Source organism: Vidua chalybeata, chromosome 4 (genome assembly GCF_026979565.1).
Source record: "Vidua chalybeata isolate OUT-0048 chromosome 4, bVidCha1 merged haplotype, whole genome shotgun sequence".
NCBI lineage: Eukaryota > Metazoa > Chordata > Aves > Passeriformes > Viduidae > Vidua > Vidua chalybeata.
In genome coordinates, this window is record NC_071533.1 from 53,882,414 (window position 1) to 53,905,556 (window position 23,143).

The 23,143-nt window shown below is 38.9% G+C and overlaps 1 long non-coding RNA gene across 1 annotated transcript; it reads left to right on the plus strand.

Annotated features, from left to right (window-relative positions):
• The first annotated feature begins 9,637 nt into the window (after positions 1 to 9,637).
• Positions 9,638 to 15,752, plus strand: LOC128787457 (uncharacterized). Its single transcript, XR_008430721.1, has 3 exons — positions 9,638 to 11,877; positions 12,565 to 12,673; positions 15,420 to 15,752. It is a non-coding gene; the product is annotated as an uncharacterized LOC128787457 (long non-coding RNA).
• Positions 15,753 to 23,143: the final 7,391 nt, after the last annotated feature.

The following is a 23,143-nucleotide window of genomic DNA, read 5'->3' on the forward strand; positions in this document are numbered from 1 at the left end:
GTCTACAATACTAAAGATATTTGTTAGTAACACAGTATTTAGAGAAATGAAAATATCTGTTTTCCCTGAAAACAGCATATGTTTTATTTTCCTTTGGGTATATTTTCATGATTATTGCTTATTAGATTCTCCACCTTTTAAATAGAACATTTCTTGATAAATAGAACTACTGATCAGAAGAAAAAAATCTTAATTGGAACTAGTATGAAAAAAAAAAAAACTTTAAATTGTTAACACAGGAAAAAAAGTCCTGATTTTCTTATCTATCTGGAAAGGTCCTTTTTGCAAAGCTGGAATTGAAGTGCTCAGACCAAACATCTTAAATGCCCAGAACTGGATCAACATCAATAGAAGGAATGATGAAAAATATTTCACTTAGCAGCATAGCAGGTTTCTTTCAGAAAAAATATGTGCCAAAATCCTACATCACTTAAAGGATTTTGCATTTATATCCTCATATATACAGGATGAAGACATAGCTGGTGTAAACTGGATTAGCTCCCTGAATTCCAGGACTGCCTAGTCAAATATTCTTCTTTGTGAATAAGTTCTTAATTTCTCTCCTGATGGACTAAGATACAATCAGAAAAGAGATTCTGGAAAAAAAAATACATAACATACTTTTCAAAGTATCTCCTCCTTAGAAGAAAAAAAAATGCTTGATTTCATATTAAGGATTAGTTCTGATTTGAGGCAAGTTGTTTCACTATGTGTTCCTGACACACTTTCTGTCTCCACAGCACTGAAAGTCAAAGTAATTCACTGTAAGCTTGCAGTGGGTTGACATTGACTGATGTCAGGTGCCCACCAGAACCACTCTGTCACTGCCCTCCTCAGATGTAGAGTGGAGAGAAAATACAACAAAAGGCTTTTGGGTCAAGATAAGGATAAAGAGAGATCACTCGCCACAGGCAAAACAGACTTTGCTTGAGGAAATTAATTGATTTTATTATCAAACACATCAGAGCAGAGTAATGAGAAGTAAAACCAAATCTTAAAAATACCTTTCTCTCACCCATCCCTCCTTCTCAGGGTTAAATTTATTCCTGAATTCCACCTCCTCCCTGCAATGATGCAGGTGGGTGGGAAATGGGGGTTACCATAGTTCATGGCACTGTCTATGCTGCTACTTTCTCCTCAGAAGCAGGACTCCTCATAGTCTTCCACTGCTCCAGCATGGGGTCCATTCTGCCGCGTCTCATCCCAACTTCTCAAGAGCAGATCCCTTGCTAGCCCCGGCTAGCTCTTTTCGGGGCAATAGGGCAGCGAGAGGCACTCCCTGCTGAACCCAGCTGGGCTTTAGAGAGTGCCTTCATGGGTCTGAGGACACCGCTGATCCCACCGGCAAGGAAGGAGGCAACACTCTTCTGGGGATAGGTCCAAGATTTATTGTGACTCCGAGGAGAGCTCCAGAGCCCAACAGCACTCAAAGAGGTCCCAGAAGAGAGTGAGCTCTGGGCCTCGAGCAGGCCCTGATATAGGGTGGGTGGGAAATCTGATCAGTCAATGGGAGAAGACATGGGAGTGGCCCTCCGAGGGAAGGACACCCGGGCTATCCACTTAGGAGGGAGGAGGGGAGGGACCCCAGGCCATTTTCCAGTCACCCTGGCAGAAGCTTCCAGACATAGGGGAAGGATGGACAAGTCACCTGGGAAGGGTCAGGGGTCTGAGTCAGGGTTTTTGGGATTGATGGACACACAGGTGTTGATGGGAAAACTCGGGATGAACCAAAAAGGCACAAGGGGGGTACAGAAGGATAAACCATTTTGAACATACATACAGTGGAACCTAAAAACCCAACTCCACACCATTCCAATGTGAGTCCTTCCTACAGGCTACAGTCCTTCACAAAATGCTGCAACTTTCCTCAGGGTGCAGTTCTTCAGGAACCAGCTGTTCTGGTGTGGTCTTCCATGGGTCACAAGTCCTGCCAGCAAATCTGCTTGAGTGTGGGCTTCACTCTGCATGGGTCTACAGCTCCTACCAGGAACCTGCTCCAGCATGGGTTTCCCTGGCAGTCCCAGCCTCCTTTGGGCATCCACCTACTCAAGCATGTAGTTGCAGGCAGATCTCTGCTCCATAGTGGACCACCTTGGGCTGCAGAGGGACAGCCTGTCTCACCGTGATCTTCAGCACAGGCTGAAGGGGACACTCTGTGATGCCTGAAACTTCTTCTCCCCCACTTCTTCACTGACCTTAGTGCATGCAGAGCTGTATCTCTCATATATTTTCACTCCTCTCTTCTCTGGCTGCTATATTCTTCTCTGACATAACTTCATTTCCTTCCTGGTCATCTTATCCCAGAGATGGTACAAATGTCTCTGATGGTTCGACCTTGGCCAGCGGTAGGTCTATCTTGGAGCCAGTTGGCGCTGGCTCTCTCAGACATGGGGGAAGCTTTTGGTGTCTTCTCACAGCAGCCACATCTGTAGCCACCCTGCTCCTTAAACCTTGCCATGGAAAATCAATGCTAAGGTTTATATAATGAATCACAGAATTAAAGAACCATAGAATGGTTTGGGTTGTGAGGGAACTAAAAGGCCATGGCAGGGTAGTAGACATGGCAGTAGACCAGATTTCTCAGGATGCCATCCATCCTTCCCTTGAACTTCATGGATGGGGCATCTGCAACTTCTCTTGAAAACCTGTTCAGGGCCTCACTACCCTAACAGTAAGGAATTTTCCCCCATATCCACTCTAAATTTTCTCTCTTGTTGTTTAAAGCCATTATCACTTGTCCTGTGATGCCCTTGCAAAAAGTCCTCTCCAGCTTTCTTGAAGCCCTCTTTTGGTACTGGAAAGCTGCTCCAAAGTCTCCTCAGAGCCTTTTCTTCTCTGGGCTGAACAAATTCAACTTTTTCGTTGTCTTCACAGAAGAGGTGCTCCAGCCCTCTGATCATCTTCATGGCACTTCTCTGGACTCAGTCCAACAGGTCCACATCTTTCTTGTGTTGGGCACCCCAGAGATGAATGCAATATTCCAGGTGGGTTCTTATGAGAACAGAGAGACAGGGACAATCATCTCCCTCGACCTGCTGGCCACACTGCTTTGGGTGCAGCCCAGGCTGCAGTTGCCTTTCTGCACTGCAATTGTGGGCTCATGTCCAGTCTCTCACCCACCAGCACCCCCAAGTCCTTATTAGCAGGGCTGCTCTCAATTAGTTCTTCTCTCCATCTATGCTCATATCTAGGATCACCACGACCCAGATACAGCACCTTGCCCTTGGATTTGTTGAAATTCATGACGTTCTCATTGGCCCATTTCTTAAGCTTGTCCAGGTTTCTCTAGATGGCAACTTGTCCTCTTGTGTCAACTGCAGCACTCAGTTTCACATCACCTGCAAACCTGCTGGGAGTGCACTAGATCTCACTGTTTATGTAATTGAAAAAGAGATTGAAGAGCACCAGTTCCAAGACAGAGCCCTGAGGGACACTACTAGTCACGTGTCTCCACTTGGACATCAAACCATTGACTGCAACTCTGAGAGTGTCCACACAGCCAATTCCTCATCCACTGAATAGTCCACCTTTCAAATCCATGCATCTTCAATCTGGAAATAAGAATGTCACATGGAACCATGCCAAAGGCCTTACTGAGGTCTAGGTGAATGACATCAATTTGTCTTCCCTTGTTGACTGTTGCAGCCACTCCGTCACAGAAGAGTAAGAAGAACACTGAACGTTGGGGTAGGTCATTACTACTATAGAGAACCCAGTTATATGTATTGACTTCTCAAGGACAAGCACAATATACTTTGATTTGGTGTATTTACAAATGGTAAAAGACTATTCGCCAGTCTTTATCCTGCACCATTTGAAAGTAAGAATCCAAGAAGAATAAAAACACACATTTTTCATAGTCAAAATACTAGCTTTGAGTGGGGAAAGCGGCTGCTGAAGAATAAGGTGATATGTTGCATGATGTATGAGTGTCTTAAACAAAAAAAGATTCCTTAACAGTCTTTCCAGGCTTTGGATCAAGACAAAGAGCATGTAATATATTTTTTATTTTCCTTTTTTCTCCTTTGTGCAGGCATTTAGACATGATGAAAGAAAGAAACTTGATATCACTGGCTTGAGTAAGCCATTGTGTGGGTAGTTAAGAAAAGTTTTTCATTTCATTTCTGTAGAACTTTTTTTCTCTTCTCTATCAAACTGAGGCATTTAGTTTTCTATGTTCAAAGTGGGCAGCTTCGAAGTAGTGTATTGTTATTTCTTTTGCAGAGTATTGTAATAATATGGATCAAAAGGATTTAACTTTTATGAGGTAAAACATGGGAGAAAATCAGAAAAAAAAGTCCTGTACATATACATGTGAGGAAAGAGCCTATGGAGATGACTGAGGAAGGGAATGACAGAGTACAAGAAAGACATTGGGTCGAGGGCAAGATCAAACTATACATATCAGAGTAATACTAGACCAGGCATAAGTTATTTTGAAAATCCCACTGCTGACTTTTTCTTTTCTTTTTTTTTTCCCTGTAATCTAGAGAGACTCAATGCACTGGGCAGATTTTAAACCACCAAAGTGACTAACTGACCATTTGACCAAGATCCAGGTATAAGCTGGAGCATCTCTCTTACCCTTGGGTGGCTGTCTTTCACTGACTGTAGGCTGAACTCACCTTTGGGCTGCCAGCCTCAGGAGAAACACCCAGGGCTACCTGGTGCATCAGGTGAATGCATGCTAAGTGCCTGTCCAGGCCAGCTCAGAATATATCTCCTGAGTGGTGCATCAGGGACTGTGTTGCCATTTCTGCCATGTGGCTCCAGACTTGTCAGGGTGTCAGTGACACCAGTGAAAACAAAACCACATTTTCTGACACTATAAAGACCAAAGCAAAGGAGTCAGATAATTGGAGCTTCCCAGACCATGAGGAGAAATTTAAAAATTCTCAGCTTTTAGATACTGGGCTTATGTGATACAAGCCAGTTCTGCTGTAAACAACGGATTTGTACACCTGCCAGTCTTGAACTAAATTATATCCAATGTTATATTTTGTTGCTGGGTTATTTTCTAAACATTTATTTTAGTATTATGGTTCCTTTAAACATAGTCATGCCTAGTTTTTTACTAGTCCTACTTTTACTGAAATCTAGGATAAGTGTTATAGGCAATTTTTGAGGAAGGAGTACAAAAAAGAATGTGTTCTTATGTGTTCACTTATATGATTCTCCTTGTCACACAGTTACAGTGGTTTTGGGGGCGTTTACAAACAGTTTACTCCCAGATGTTACCAATGCCACAGGGAATTGGATTATTTTTTTAATAAAACCTTTCCCAAATACCAGACCCAGTATTGCAATGGAGTATTGAGATTAGCCAGTAGGATTCTTTTAACAAAGTAGAATTGCTGTTAGGCAGTACACCTGTGTCCAGCTCACCAGCACTTTGATTCACAGCTTCCTCAAGCCTTCCAGACAATTAAGGAAGATGTAAAAGGCAAATCAACCCTAATTTAGGATCTTGTTTAGTGTCAGGAAAAAATATTATTTTCTTCCATTTTCTCTTCTTCAACAGCAGAATATGAGCTTTCCAGAAGAATTAAAGACATGACTTGCTAACATACTAGCCCTGTATGACATTTCCAAGAAAACACAGTCTGTGGGTTGAGCTAGAACGATCCTGGCAGCTAGTGTATACAATTCAGCAGTAGTCACCATCCAAGAATAGGCAGGGCTGCGGTGTCCTGGGGTCTTGGAGTTGGCATGCTGCCACACTCACTCCTTTCCAAACAGATAAAAGCATACACTGATGCTTCTGCCATTCTCTCTAGCTATATCCAGTACCCCCCACATAGTTTTCTTATTTAGTTACATAAAAATGCCTGGATTTGACATATACATACACACTCACACCACTTTACGGGGGCACTCCTAAGTCTGTAATTGAAAGTTATCTAAAACCTGCCAACAGGCCCTATTTTCAACCTCCATTTCAGCTACAGCATAGCCGAAGTGCATGTTTTACTAATCTGTGTTTTTTACACTTTGCAAACAGGCTGGGCAATGCCTTTTGAATGCTTTTTTGAACATGATTTTATCTCTTGTAACCTTCACCTGTACTCACTGCTTAGGTTTACAACCAGGCTCTGGACACTTTCTTGGTTTTTTGACAAGTTGCAGTAATAGCAAAAAATTTCAAGCCTCTGGCTTAAAAATGAAATGTCAGTCTACAAAGTTGCTGGTAGGGAGAGCTGGTGACAGAAAACCCCAGGGTGTGAGTGAAAGCAGTCTTGTACTTTGACAACTGCAGACTCCAGCCTATTAATTACATTGACCTTAACATCAAAGCACTTTTGAATAAGAGAGTTAACAGCAACAACACTGTAAATTTACTGCTTTTGATGGTATTGTAACAGTTCATATAAATGATTAACTTAAAAAAAAAAAATAAACCAGGAAGATCCATTAATTTCCAAACCAGGAAGATACATTAATTTCTTCATTCATGCACTCACTCACAGTAGCTTGCAGATTCCTTCCCCTTGCCCTCATCACAGCCACCAATTTCCCATGAAGACAGCAGGTACATGGCAGACTTTGTTAAAAACAGAACATATTTATGAGTTGATTTGAGCCTTTGCATTAGATATAAACACCAGCCCACTTCTTGAAGAGCTCTGTGTGCTATAGCTGCACCCAACGGAACTGGTGATCCTTCAAACACCCACACTGGATGCTTACAGCAGGACTTCAATTGTATAAAGCTGTGTGGTAAGAAAATGACTCAGGAGAGACACAGATCACAAATTATTAGAACACTTTTTATTAATTTTGTTATTTGACCCCAGCCAACAACCCATACAGCTGCTCGCTCACTCCTCTAGCAGGAGGATCAAGCAGAGAATTGGAAGGGTAAAAGCTGGAAAACTCATGGGTTCAGATGAAGAGAGTTTAATAGGAAATGCAAAAGTTGTGCACACAAGGAAAGCAAAGCAAAGCAAAGCAAGAAATTCACCCAGTTCTCCCCATGAGCAGGTGTTCAACCATCCCTAGGAGAGCAGGCCCCCTTCACCCGTAACAGTGACTTGGGAAGACAAACGCCATCTCTCCAAATGCCCCTCCCTTTCTCCTTCTTCCCCCCACTTTATACACTGAGTATGATGTCACATGGTCTGGAATATCCCTTTGGTCAGTTTGGGTCACCTGTCCTGACTTTGTCTCCTCCCAGCCTCCCATGAACCTGCAGTCCCTTCGCCAGTGTGGCAGTACCAAAAGCAGGAGACCTCAGCTCCATGCAAGACCTGCTCAGCAATAACCAAAACATCTCTGTATTATGAACCCTCTGTTCAGCACAAATCCAAAACACAGCCCCAGGCCAGACACTGTAAAGAAAATTAACTCTATCCCAGCTAAAACCGGTGTAATTAATTATTTCTTTATTAAGAGTTTATTATTAAGAGCAGATAAGTATTGCCATGGTTCACTCAATTACTTTGTCACACAAACTCATATGAATGCAGCTGCAGTAACAGTTGGAAAGCCAGCTCTTTACCAGGAAGGGAAGTCATATGGATTTGCCAGTGTGATTGAGCTCCTCCTCATCTGGACAAATGAGAGAAAGTGTGATAAAAAGCTTGTGGGTCAAGATACGGACAGGTAAATATCATTCACTCATTACTATAATGGGAAAAACATATTATAAACATATATTTAATATATTACCAATCAAATCAAAGTAGAAAAATGAGAACTAAAGACTAATTCTTAAAACCACTTTGCCCTCAGCCCTGCTTTCATCCTAGACCCAACTTCACTCCTGATGTTTTTTACGTCCTCCCCCCAGCTGCACAGGTGGATAGGAAACAGGGATTACAGTCATTTCATCACAAATTGTCTCTGTCACTTCTTCCTCCTCACAGTTCTTCCTGACTCCAGCGAGGGGACCCTCCCAAGGGAAATGACTCTCCATGAACCTCTCCAATGTGAGTCCTGCCCACAGGCTGGAGTTCTCCATGAACTGCTCCAATCTGCATCCCTCCCACAGGGTGCAGTACTTTTAGAACAGGCTGCTACAGCCTGAGGCCCCCAGAGGGTCACAAGTGCTGCCAGAAAACCTGATTCAGTGTGGGCTTCACCCTGCATGGGTTCACAGCTCCTGCCAGAAGCCTGCTCCAACATGGGCTTCCTACAGGGTAACAGCTTCCTTTAGGCATCCCCCTGCTCTGGCATGGAGTCCTACACAGGCTGCAGGTGGATGGATCTCTGTGTATCCATGGGCCTCCATGGGCCTCAGGGGCACAGCTGCTTCACCAGTCTTCACCAGGGGGTGCAGGGGAATCTCTGCTCTGGTGCCTGGAGCACCTCCTGCCCCCTGTTTTCACCGACTTTGGTGTCTGCAGAGCTTTTTCTCTCAGTTCTCTCACCTGGCAGCTTTTCCTCCGCTCCTATATACATTATCCCAGAGACACTACTGCCATCACTGATGGGCTCAGCCTTGGCCAGTGGCAGGCTTGTTTTGGAGCCAGCAGCTTTGACTCTGTTGGACACAGCAAAAACATCTGGCAACTTCTCAGAGGGAGAAACCCCGTACCCTGTTATCAAAACTTGCCACCCAAACCCAAAACACTATCCCTTGGTAGTGGTAATACAACTGTAAAGCTGACTCAAAGTTTTGTTGTTTCAGATGTATATATAAAATTCTGCAGGCTTGCATGTGGCCTGAGTTATTCAGTCAATTGGTGCTAGTGTGTGTGAGTGACCCTGGATGGACACTTAGCATCCTGAGTTAAACAGTTCTTGTAGATTCAGCAGAACCACTGCATTCCAGAATTTCTCTGTTCTGGTGATACTTTCGAGCAACTGCTCCCAGCAAATGCCTTCATTGCAATTGTCCTGCTATTTTCTGATAAGTACTTCTGCATCCATACCTGTAGATTGCTTGTGGGTCTCGTTCACAACCACTCACAGAGAAACAGACCTTTGTCTGAGGCATGTCTAAGTTAACACACTTCTGAGAACACACTGTGCAATACTTCCACTTAGTGTACATTATTAAAAAGATTTCACAGCTTCTTCCCGTTTCCTGGCACATTCAGCTTCAGACACTTAAAACCCTTAAAAACCAAGGATAACTACCAATTAGAAGCAAGAAGATCTGCACTATTAGGCTGCTTTTATTTCCTCCTTAACAGTTCTCAGTGCCCAGTGCTCTATGTAACAATATCCACATGTTATTCTGGGCAAAGTTTTGGTAATGATGAGTCCCAGCTAGTTTGTTCTCAGAAGCACTGATGTGTATAATTTTAAGTCCAACCTAATCTTACTATTATAAAAGACTAGATACTACCTTCTTTAGTAAATATGCAAAGTGTTGGGAATGTATTTCAGATCAGAAAATAACTGCACTGTTGAAAAAGTGCTGTATGCTGAAACTTGAACTGAAGATCCCTGTACTGGTCACTTCATGGTCTGATGAAGATGGAGGTCATAATTTTGAAAGATGATGATCCTTTTTACCTTCTGAAATTCTACTCATAGAGATTGTGTGTGATGCAGTTTAATTCCTGACACTAGCTTCTTCATTCTCCATTCAGTATTCTCACACTGCGCTGTATCCCTTCACAGAAACTGTCAAACAGCACAGCTGGAGTTAATAAACTGAGGAAGGATGCCCATTACCAGTTACAGACATCCCTGTTGTTTGATGCTTTCAGTATTTCATTATCTCTGCATCAGCACTGGTACTCCTGCAACTGAAAAGCTATCAAAATAACACAGTTTGAAATGATAAATGAAAGCAACAGAACTGCAGAGCAGAGCATGCACTTCTGTGGGCTTTTCTAGGTGAACAGATATTTGTATCTGTGCTGCGGCAGTCTTTTACTAGCACAGCAAAGGTTTATCCAGATGTACTCATTGGCTTAAAGCCACTGGACTCATTTAACATAGCCAATTTTCTATAGCTGCTAGCACACCTAAGAAATTATAATTGATTTTTCTTCCTGAGAAATAGATTTTAGAAAGGTACAAGATTTCATTTTTTTTCTCTTTAAGGAGAGAGAGGAAAATACAGTGAGATCCAGGAAAAGACCATATTGACCACAAATTTTTGTCAATTTTGTCAAAATAATTTGTCAATAATTTTGTCAAAATTATTGTCAATTAGTTGGAATAAGTCAAATTAATTGGTGCATTCACTGCGGGACTGAGGTTAGGTGTGTGACTCAAGAAGGTACTAAATTCTCAATAAAGAGTTAACATAATGGATCAGAATTCTGACCCAGTTTAACAATTAGCTGGAGGTGGCGTCATGTGAAATTTAAATGTACACTCTAGAGCAGGGAGTTCTTTCATCCTTTTCACAAAATTTCACATGAATTCTTTCATCCCTAATAAACATGGCTAAATTTAAAACAGGAATGTATATTTAATTTTATTGTTATAAGCATTATCTGCTTAGTGCCAATGGCATATTTCCAGAAACTAAAAGTGTATTTCTCTCACCATTTTTCAGATCTGCAATGCATTCATATAACTACTGTATATAATTAAACATGCAAAGCAGAGATCTGAAATTGGTAATTAGCCCTCAAGATTTTGTAGTAGTGTCTGGGAATTAAACCACACAGTTCCCATTATATTCCAGAGAAATCATTCAACTAAAATTCTTTCACTACTTAGGAAAACAGGGGCCAGCTTCTAAAGCATTTTTACTTCTGGGAGTGTAATTTGCACTTTCTGATTTCATGTGTTCAATATCTTTCCATTGTATAGCTTTGTATTTCAATCTGTTTTTCTATATAAATTAGAAGCTATGTATTGTAATTTCAGGTCTCCAGCCTTGAAGAGATGATTCATTACAGTCCTTTACTGATAAATAGAAAATTAAAAAAAAAAAAAAAAAAAAATCAAAACCACCCAAAGAAAAAGGACCACTTTAAAATAAATGCAAAGAGCAATAGAGTGAGGCAGACAAATACCCCAGAACAAAGAGCCCACCATTCTGATGTAAAAACCTCCTGTTCTCTTATTAATATAGGTAAATATTTTCTTTTGGTATATTTTGTTATATACCAAGCGCAGCTTGATATATAGCAGCTAGTAAGATGGTTTTTCAGTATTGTGGTTCAAGACCAGGCAGCAGCTAAGCCCTAGACAGCTGCTTGCTCACTCCCCTGGTGGGAAGGGGGAGAGAATCAGAAAAGTAAAAGTGAGGAAACGCATGGGCTGAGATAAAGGCATGGGCACCCATGGGCAGGGAGGTGTTCGGGCACATCTGGTAAAGCAGGGCTCCATCGTGCCTAACAGTGACTTGGGAAGACAAACACCATCATTCCAAACATCCCCATTTCCTCCTTCTCTCCCCAGCTGTATGTGCTGAGCATGATGCCACAGGGAATGGAATATCCCTTGGGTCAGCTGGGGTCAGCTGTGTCCCCTCCCAACTTCTTGTGCACCCCCAGCCTCCTCACTGCTGGGGTGGGGTGAGAAGGCCTTGACTCAGTGTCAGCGCTACTCAGCACCTACTAAAATATCCCTGTTATCAAAACACAAATCCAAAACATAGCCCCATGACAGCTAATATGAAGAAAATGAAATTTGCATCAGTCAAATTCTGCTCATCTAGTTTTAGATTCTCGTTAATACAAAGATAGGGAATTTCAGAAATTCTTAGTGCTTCATGAAGATTCATCTTGCTTTGACATTTGTTGAGCAGTGTTATACATTTCCATTGCAGAGAATTAAATGATAATTTAAAAGTATGGGGGAAGAAAAGAATATTTCTTCTCACAATTTTGTATTTGGGAACATGCAGTGTATGCATTCAGGTCTAACTAAAAAAAACTCCTGTGATTGTTTTTTTTTTATTTTTCTTTCCCTAACAGATTCTTTGGCCATATGTATATAATATACCTGGCTTATGATAACTCAGTAAGTAGCTAAGCCTAAGTATATAGATCTGGTTGTTTTTCTACCTTAATTTGGTTGGTTTTAAATTTTTATTTTATTTTAAATACTGGAAAATAAGTAGATATTGTCTGTTTTGACACTCAAATACTGTTCTGAACTTGGGAAAAACTTGGGATTAATGCAAGTAAGAACCAACTTCTGTCTTCCTGATCAAATACATGTGAACAAATTAATTATATAGTTCCAGACACTTTTATTCATATTTTATTTGTCAGCTCAAATGCTGAATATACATTTGAAAATCTTCTTTTTCAGTAAAGGTTTGATTGAAATTTCAGTTTTACCAGTTGCATGTTTCTTATGAAGGAAAAAAAGGGAAGGGAAGGGAAGGGAAGGGAAGGGAAGGGAAGGGAAGGGAAGGGAAGGGAAGGGAAGGGAAGGGAAGGGAAGGGAAGGGAAGGGAAGGGAAGGGAAGGGAAGGGAAGGGAAGGGAAGGGAAGGGAAGGGAAGGGAAGGGAAGGGAAGGGAAGGGAAGGGAAGGGAAGGGAAGGGAAGGGAAGGGAAGGGAAGGGAAGGGAAGGGAAGGGAAGGGAAGGGAAGGGAAGTTCTTTCAGCCCATAGTCAGAATTCCAGAAAAAGAAAAAAGACTATGCCTTTATTCATACTGACAAGTACTTCTTTCCCACTGACAAATAACTGGTTCCTCAGGTTTCCCTACTGGAAAGTCAATGAACTGACTTGTATGAGACTGACTGCAAGCTGCACACAGACACCTTTTATTTTCTCTTTTCCAAAGTTATTTGGAAATTATTAGGAGGTAATTATTTTCTTGTACCTGAGCTGATTGCTGAAATACTTTTTCTTTCCCTACTCTACCCTCAGTCATTTTTTTTGTGTTAATCCCCTGCAGGTATTTAGAATTAGCTTTCATGTTGTGCCTTAGTCCTACTTTCCCCAGGCTTTGCAAATTCTCTTTTCTTAATAAACATTTTTTTATCATTTTTGTTATCCTTTTTTGGAGTCTTTCCAATTCAGCAAAATCTTTTTTGTATTATGGAGCCCAAAACAGTGTAAAGCACTCAAATACAGTTTCACCAATTCTGCACTGAGATAAAAAATTAATTACCATCCCCCTTCTCCTGACCTAATTCCTCTCATTATACTGTACATGCTCAATATGGTATTTGCCATTCTGCAGCATGTCACTCTGTATTCTTCTGCAGAGTTTATGGTTTGCTCTGAGCCTGTTTTTTTTCTTCCTGTAGCCATGGAAATTTCTAAATTAGTTTTTCTCCATGTTACACATTAGAGTCTTTCACACTTCACATTTAGCATGATAAAAGGTCAATTTTGCAGTATTTAGACCCTGATCACAGTAGGGCATATTGGGGTCTTCGCTATATTCCAAAGCTGCAAAAACAGAAGAAATGGTGTAGATGGCTGCAGCAAATTCTTCAAACTCTACCATTATGCTGAAATTGCAAATCTCTCTTTTCTGTTAGAACATATTGTCATGGCTATTTTGAAGAATTACCTGTGTTTTCCTAAGATGTGGGGCTATAACTTAATTTTTTTTTATTATTTCAATATCTACACTGGCCTACTTAGCTATATATATCATGCGTTCAATTCACACTCTGTTTTCCTGCATTCCGGTAGTTATTCTCACTTCTTCACTCCCATTTTTATTTTTTTTTTTCTTAATTGAAACAAGGAAATTTTTTTGCAGAAATTCCCTTTTAATCGCATGGATTACCTCACCTTGGTCAAGAAAAAGAATGACTGGCACTGTACTCAGGGAATATAAGTATCCTTCTTTCTTCCTTTACCAGCTAGGCAGACAGACATCAACCAGCAGTATAAATGCTTTCTATTCCTATGCTGTTACTCATACAGCCTCCAGGACAGTAACCAACATGCAAAGATCTTTTCACAGCATTGTGCAGCAGACAAAATCCTTTGTTTTCCCTGGTAAAGGAAAAATCAAATGTTTGGCTTAATAGAAATTATGAACTTGACCCAATGACTTGACTCAGCATCAGAAATGGGGAAATATGATTAAAATATTTCTACATAGATCGTCACTGTTTTACTATCTCTACTTAACATACTCTCATCATGTGTTAGCAGTAGAAAAGTGCCTAAATAGGTACATAGATTTAACTTCGAACAGGAAAATAAAGCCAAGGAGTGTCACAGTCATTCCTATAGCATAGAATTTGTTGCCTAAAAAGCAGTTTATTGTACAGCTTCATAGTGTACAATGCAAACTGCAAAGAGTGCCTGATGAATAGCATTGTATCAGAAATGGTGGGATGTTTAACCTGTAAAAGGTGCACAGCCACATCATTCCATTAGACCTGACAGATATCCAGTGACAAGCACTGCAGACAGGTGCTTGCTAACCCAGGAGACATTAGAGCCTACCAGTTTTATTACTTCAGTTTTATATTGAGGCTGTTGCTCTTGGCCTTACAGTCATATCTCAAGTAATATAGGATTCTAAAAGGTTGATGAATAACCTCAGCTCTAAGTTATCTAGGCTTTATTGCTCTTTAGTCAACAGAAAGAAAGAAGCATCTCCCAAGGGGCAACTCATTTTTTCACACATCCTTACATTATTGTTGATTAAATATTTCTGAGGTGCAATTTTCTCTGATGATTCAAGGGGAAGAGTAGATAGGCTAATTTGAACCAGTTGACTAACTTTTAGAGAGTGAAAGGGACATGCAATGAGTGACACCAAGAGTCACTCCAGCAAGCAGTGTGAACTGCTGCTGTGGGACAGGAGTTCTGCTGTCTTACCTCTGCTTAAGCCATGAAAAATGTTGCATGATTTACCCTTGGTTGAGTGCTGGCTGAGCTGTGTTAACGATGTGACCACTACCAATTACAGAAGCGAATCTGAGCTGATGATGACGCTGGCAGAACTGCTGCTGAGTACTGATTAGTCACAGTCACCTAGAGCAATTCAAGCTTATGGCTGAAGATCAGCTCTGTATTCAAGCGTCAGCCTCTTCAAGCTACAGCTAATAAGTCTGTCACTGATGAAGCCAGGGACACTAAAACTCATCTGCAGTCCTCTGATCAGCAAAGTGCTCTTATTCACATCAGTTTTCTTCTGATGTGGTACTTTGTCACTTCAAAATCTTAGCACCAATGGACAGTGATATTACTTCTTGCCTGTAATGAAGCACTAAGTCAGGATGATGTTGCTGTGAGTGCCTTAACAATATAGAATGGAATATTTGCATAGATTAGCCTGCTAGCTGATGGTCCTTGACTGCTTTAATTTCAAACACATTGCTTTCCATTGAAATGCCATTCAGGTTTGTTTATTTATTTATTACTTCACATCACTAGAAGATGCACAAGTTCTTTCAACAAATTCCCGAGGCAATTTATTTCTTTCTAGATGAAAAATTATGTCCTTTTTTGTTAGGAGGCAAGTATATGTTGAACAATACAGAGGTATCTGAAAGCAGTGGAAATTATGAAGCAAATAACATTATTTTTTGACATTGCTGTTGACTGACCTTGCGATACTGTTACTAGTGTTTCAGGTTTTTAGCTCATCTCTGATAAAGTTCTCTGATAAGGATACCTGCAAGATAGCAAGTATTACCTGTTCTTCTTAAGACATCTGGTAAAATAATGAATGACTGGAGACATGCAGACTTAAGGGTGACCTCTTGATTTCTACTATTCAGTAAGATAAACCAGAATAAGAAAGAGTTAGCATTCAACTCTTGAAATCCCAAAGGTTTTCTAAGTGAAACCGCGGCATAGAGCTTCAATCTCCAAAAATTATTTGGAATTTCACAGATGAAGTTAAAATACCTCCTAGCTTCTACTTTGTGCATATCTTTTTGATTATAGAGGTTATAGACACAAATATTTAAATATATAGTAATAATAATGTACATATGTAAATGAATGCATTAAATAAACTTTATGAGCCAGAATCACTACTAATCACTGTTTAATCTTTTCACTGTGAGTAGTTATACCAATACCAGTAATTTTTTCAGAGTCTTTGAGAAATTTCCAGTATCCCCACTCTAATCTTTCAAGTAATTTCAGAGAGAAGATATTATACCCAATCTTCTTAGCCTATAAAGGTTCAGAGAATCAAAAAATCTAAAATCAGGAAAGATAAACTTTGTCATTAGTTCAAATTTCTGCCAGCATAGAATACATCTCCATATTACATTTACAATCATATTAAATTATTTCATTATTTTATTGATTAATGGATAATTTTCAAGAAGCCTTCTCCTTCTCTTTTTTATGACCCTGTTTAACATTGCTCCCTCAAATATTCATAGACCTGTCATTATAACCCCTTCTAACCTTTATTTGGAGAAGAGGATGTGTGTTTAACTCTTTTAATGATTTTTTTTTTCCAGAACTTCATGCCTGAAGTTCTCCAATCAATGACCATATTATAAATTTCTCCTTTCAATCAGTCAAGAAATTTAGTCAGAAATAACCTGGAGTGTAAGTGCCATTTCACATCTTTACCAGCTGAAATCCAGTATTACAGATTTCTGTAGAATCTGTTTCGGTTAGAATCTGTTTCCTCCAGGGTGACAGAAATAAATTAAAAAATGCTATGTATAATATCTGGATGATGATATTTAAAGTTATGTTCCTCAAAAAGAAAGATACTTTACCTTACATCATTTACTGAGCTCTGGTTTTGTTACCTTCTACAGGTATGTTCATGAAGTTGTTAATGAGATTTGGACAGCATGGGGATATGTAGACCATTAGTAACACTACTGTGACAAGTAAAAAAATCTGATCAGAGATTAATCATAATGAAAGATAATGCCATTAATTATTTTTTTAAGCTCTCATTCTACGCATTGCTATATATATTACACTTCTGGTGATTTCTTGGAAAATATTTCAAATTCACCCTTGATTTAACAGGTTATATCTTTACTGAAGTCAGAGGAATTAAACAGTGCCTATTATGCTCATTGCATTAACCCTACCTTCTGTAGAAAACTGTTGAATTTTCTTTGATAGCAAGTTAATTTAACATGATTTCTTGCTTATGAACTCTTGCTGCCTGCAATTTTCCTCAAGGTGCTAAAGGATTTATTGAACTATTTCTCTGATCTCATATATAGTACTTACTTAAGAGACTTATAAAAACAAGTTCTATGAATTACCCAGCCTACTTCCTGAATTCTCAAAGATGACATTTGATAATTCTGTTTCTGATGTTAAGCATTTATACAATTTGGCTATGCTGATTGCTTCATATATATAACATTTAAAATATGTAGTCTTTGTGATGATTGCATTTCTTACACATTTTTCCATATGACCTGGATTTACTATCCACTACTAGAATTTTTACCTTCCTTCTCAATAAAAAAAAAAAAAAAAAAAAAAAAAAAAAAAAAAAAAAAACCAAGATGCATGAAATGCATTTAATTATTTTTTTCTTTTCTTTTTTTTTTTTCATTAAAAAAAATTTCAAGCCTCCAGCTAATGACAGTCCATCTATCTGAAGCAGAGTTACAGACTATGGAAACCGTGTAGAAGTCCAGTATCAGAGATTATGTATTAAACTTAAATTTACTGAAAACTAAAAGAAGAGAGAAAAAAAAATCAATGTTCAATATTTAGAGACTAAGAAAATTCCAATCATGTTCTCAGACCCAGCCAAAGAGAATAACTAGGTGTCTTGATCATCCCTCCCAAGTCTATCAGGCAACAGTGTTTTTATAAACAATTTTATTCAATAACTATATACAGGAGAAAAAAGGATACAAAAATAAAGCAAAAGTAATGTAATATGGTCTCAATTTTAACTGAAGTTATAATGTATTTAACATCTGACATAGCACAATAAAGGAAGAATGTTTTAGAGATTGTGTACTTAAGTTCAATTATAGCTTTCAGGTATGTTTTATACTGTTTCTGTGTTTTTCCTCCCTTCTGTGTGTCAGTTTGATCATACAAGAAAACAATTTGATCACAGCTGTCAACATACAAACATCAAAGTTAGATTCTAGTGCTTCGCAACAATGTAATAAAGTGTTGTGGAATTAAGATAGTAGTAGGTGGCAGTAACAGATATTGATACAAGGCTTTACAATTCAAAATGTCTGAGGACTATACAAATCTTCTCAGTATGGTATTTCAACATCTAAGACATCTGGTGCTTTATCAGCTCCTGTAAAATATTCCTAAAGAAACCACCACGAGAGAATGCCTACAGTATGAAAATGCGTTGTAGACTCAGGTTTCTGGCCCCTGGCTCTCACCATCATTAATAGCACCAGTTTTTCACTTCATTGAGAAATTCAAATTGCAATTAATCCTATTCTTCACATCCAATTAATAGTTAAGATATGCAGAGATTTCTTTAAAACTTTCAAGTCAGTGAAGATGAGTAAATAATAGTTTTATCTTTAGGATTTGAGTTATAGACAAAAATGTAAAGCAGTTCAAAACCAAACAGAATCAAAATCCTTCATTCTATCCTTGTCACCCTGTATTATTCCCCAACACAGTATTTGAAATGTGAGCCATATCCAGTTTGAAGAGTCACATTGTGTTATGGTACTGTATGTAACACAATATGATGAGTGTAATAGGCATGGAGCATCAAAGAAATAGTGTATCTGCTGAAAGTTGATACAATTTTCATTTGACAATAAATGCAATGAATTTTAACCTGTTACTATGAGACTTATTGATACTTTCATGTTATCAATGCGCTGAAAAATGAATTGCATTCTTATGTGCATATGAGTACAATTATAATGTGACTCAGTTCCAGTGGGAATAATGAAATTTCCTAAAAATAATCATGTAATTTCCTTTTCTTCCTGTGCTGTCCTTTCCCTGTCAGTGTGCCATTATGTTACAAGAACTTCAGGTGCTTGAGTTCAGTATAAGCAGAAACAAATTAATGAAACTTCACCACAGTGTGGGATCTGAAGCTATTTATTATGGGTCCACTGAATTATTAAGTAACTCATCTGTCTACTATCTGGGAAAGAACCTTTTGATTAAAATATGTATTGAAAGATGGTTTTAATAAACTTCAATTCATAAATACTTACAAATCACATTGGTGACTTACAATTATAAATCTGTGTTATGTTCATATATATGTTAGGTCTGCATCATCAAAATATTTAATTATGTGCTTATATTATAAGAATATGAGTGTATATAATACATAAAATGTAGAGGTTTGTATGTGTTTTTATAGGCACATGTAACACACACACACACACACACACACACACATATGTATACATGCAAAAAAGAGAGGGAGAAAGATGAGATGACTATTAATATGGCCACAATTCTATTGACGTAGTGTGGATGGGTATTTTTAAGTCAGATGATATCTAACCCTTCAACAAATGGCTAAGTAGGAACAAAAGGTCCTGTTTTCCATGAGTGTGGGCATGAATATTGTTGGATAGCTAAGAAGAAAATAATTAACTCCTGCATCTGTTTCCAAGTAGTCATTGAGCAACAGCAGTGAAAATGAACACTAAAGAATTTGTGATCATATTTCCCCAGGGTAGTCCTGGCTACACCTAACTAGTAGAGGACATAACAATTGATAGAAGCTTGATGTGGTTCTTCAGAAATGCAGATTTTAAACACCTATAAACAAGGGATGATAAGGCTAGTAAAAGAGAAAAAAATATTTTGAAACCAACACTCACATCAATTCATGTCCAAATGCTACCCTGCCTCACCCACTGAAGTCCTGTTTAAGCAATTTTGTACTCTTAGATTTTATAGACATCTTTATTTAGTAGACCATTAGGTTTCAATGCAATCTGGAAAATTTCTGATAGTATTAGACAAAGTTCATTAAACCACTTTATTGCTTCATCAGTAAATATTGCCAAAACCACTTTGGGCTTTGGAAATTTTTCTGTTGAGATGGCTAGGATGATCTGGTAGATTTACTCCTTTGAATTTTCAAAATGACAAAGACTCACATTTTATTTTTCCTGTCCAAGAGGTCCATTAGCAAATTATTTTGCAATTTTCCTCCCTCTTTCTTATTTTTGTTTTGCTTGGTATTTTGGTTTGTTTTGGGTTGGGTTTTAGTAGTAAAACAAAAATGGAGCAACATCTAAGTTTGTAGTGTCATCAATATTTGAAGCAATTCTGGTGTCTTGGCTGAAAGACTATAAAAAGTAGAGGCACTTCACCCTAGCAAGGCAGGTATGGGATTTCCTGATAATTGACTTCGCTACAGAACAGAAATGATACTGAGGACCAAAGACAGAATCTGCACGATTTTGTTGGTGATGTATTTTTTACAGAGCAAATTTAACTGACTTCTGTCAATACATTTTACTGTCACAGTTTTGAAAGACATATTTAGCCCTCAGAATGGCAAATATGCCTTTTCTCTCTCCATCTCCCTGTCTTATTTCCCTGTACAGCTTGAGCATTCTTCTCTGAGATTGAACTGAAAGCAGGGACACACACCCATGCAGCCCGAACTCTACTGAAACAGGTTATCCTACTATGTTAGAGAAACACCTGGCAAGAAAACTTAATCTACTGCTAACAGGAGTAATTCATCTTTGGAGTCAACTGAGTCATTGTGAGGAACATATTTAATGATTGCTCTCAGCCCTGCAGCAGTTACATTTTTATTTCAGGGTACAATTCACTATGTTGTTTATTCTGCATACAGCCTCAAGTCATCTAAGGCTCTCAGATCAGGAACAGAGCTAGTATTGAACTCTCTAGGACAGAAAACCTTTTTCAATACAAGACTGTGATTACTATTTGACCTATTTCACTTTGTTTTGAGAGGTTGTATGAAATATGATCATTAGAGGAACCTGAATTTGGCTTCTTTCGATAGCTCCACAGTCAGTTTAAATCAAGCTAAATCAGGCAGCTATTAGAAAGGGTAATTCTGTCCATAATTACCCTCACCTTCACACCAGGGCTTCCTTGCTATTTTCTTGCATTAGCTGTACTTATTTTGATCTGTGGTATGAATCATATATATAAAAAACCCAAACAACTGCTGGGCTATATAACCACTCTAGCTGTCTGTCATGATTTAATATCAAGCAGCAACCAAGCCCCATGCAGTTGCTTGCTGAGTCCCGCACCAGCAGGATCAAGGAGGAAATCAGAAGAGAAAAAGCCAGAAAACTCATGGGTTGAGATAAAGACAGTTTAATAGGGAAAGTAAAAGCAGTGCACACAAAGTCAAACAAGAAATTAATTCACTACTTTCCATAGGCAGACAGGTGTTCAGCCATCTCCAGGAGAGCAGGACTCCTTTACATGTAACGGTAACTTGGGAGGACAAATGCCATCACTCCAAATGCCCCACTCTTCCTCCTTCCTCCTCCACTCTATACACTGAACACAAAGTCACATGGTCTGGAATATCCTTGGTCAGTTTGGGTTGCCTGTCCTGGCTATGTCTCCTCCCAGCATCCCATGTACCCCCACCTTCTTTGCCAGCACAACAGTACAAAACACAGAAAAGGCCTTGGCTCTGTGTAAGCCCTGCTCAGCAAGAACAAAAACATCTCTACATTATCAACCCTGTGTTCAGCTCAAGTCTAATACACAGCCCATACCAGCCACTGTGAAGAAAATTAACTCTACCCCAGCCAAACCAGCACACTTGTCAAAAAATGGAAACTGAACATGCAAATAGGTATGAGAAGAAAATTTGACCTAAGGGTGCATTTCCAGCATAATCCAATTCAAAAGTGATCTCCTACCCATAGTTTTTTCCAATGCCTGGTTATTATCAGTTATAACATATAAGGAACTGCAGAACAAGCTAGATCAGAAAGTTCAGTCAAACGAACTGACACATAGATTTAAGAAGGGCAGGATTGTATGAAGAAGGATAACAAGGAGGAGAGCAAAAGCACCTGTGTTAGGTCCTCAATTATATTAGATTGAACATTACACAAAAGTTCCCCCTTTGATCAGTCTAACTTGATTGTGAAGCCTCAAGGCTAAAGTTTGATTATGTTTTGATTCAAAGCAGCTTTGAATTAAAGTCAGCTATGAAGACAGTAGTTCTAATGGATTTAATTTATTTCCTATTAACACAATTTGCAGTGAGCACCAACAGAAGGCATCATTCAAGTCATCGGTGATACACGTAGTCTCAGATGATAGCAAGTAATAGATACATTAGAGAAATGTGATGTAGGTAGAGGTGGAATAACACCTTCTGACCCTTGTTTCCAAAGGTCTTGATTTGGTCTCTGCTGGTATGAGTATGAGATTTTTCCTAGCATTTTTACAGACACTGAGATGTGATGATGATGAGTTTTGAAGTTCATTTACTGCCTTTTAGGAAATGTCTCCTATTTCTGAGGCATAGGGCATACAGAACAAATGTTCCTGATCTCCTGGTTTTTACTACTTGGGCATTTTTTATGCTTTTACCATATAAGCACCCTTGTAATTGTAGACATTTTTTCCCCATTCTACTAATAGGTGAGATTTCTCCCATATTCCCTTTTCATCTTTCATCAGTGATGAAATACTTGAAATGGAATGAATAGTGTAATTCAGAGTATTTAGGACCAAAATCTAGCACTAACTTTCTTGAAGGCATTACTTTATTTCCTTATTTACAGATCCTTATGAATCATCAGGATTTAAAGCATTTTTAAATGTAGATGCAGATTCAGTGAAGTTTGTTTTTTGAAGTTTCTACAGGAAAAACTCATCCATTTCCAGTTAGGCTCTCTAGATAGACTTGTCTTTATAAGCATAATTTTGGATTTGGAATTGCACTTTAGATTTGGATTTTGGTTGGCAAGCAAACTATTTGTAATATCTGGTAAAGTTCTGTGGCAGTGATGAAGTACTGAGAGTTTAACTCTGAAGTTAATGCCATTTATTTAAAATAGAAATCACATTCAATATAGCCCAGGCTTCAAACAGGATATTCAGTGCAGCTAGAAAAAAAAGTTTCAAATTATGTAGTACATACACCATGTAATACATGGAAATTTTATGCATTCTTCCAGTGTTGGATGTAAAAATCAATCCTTTTGTCAAGTGCTTCTATTGTAGACTGCCATGTTGGAGACCTACATTCAAACAAAGGACTCAGAGGGTTGGGCACTTAGCTTCCAGCAAGAGGAGCCTTCTGCCATTCAATAACTCTCCTCGGTCGCAGACAACAAACGAGCTACTGTAGATAAGACACTTCAGACAAGCTTCTGAAAACCCTTTTGATAAAGTCTCACATCTGAGGTTAATGACAATAGCTAAGGTGTGG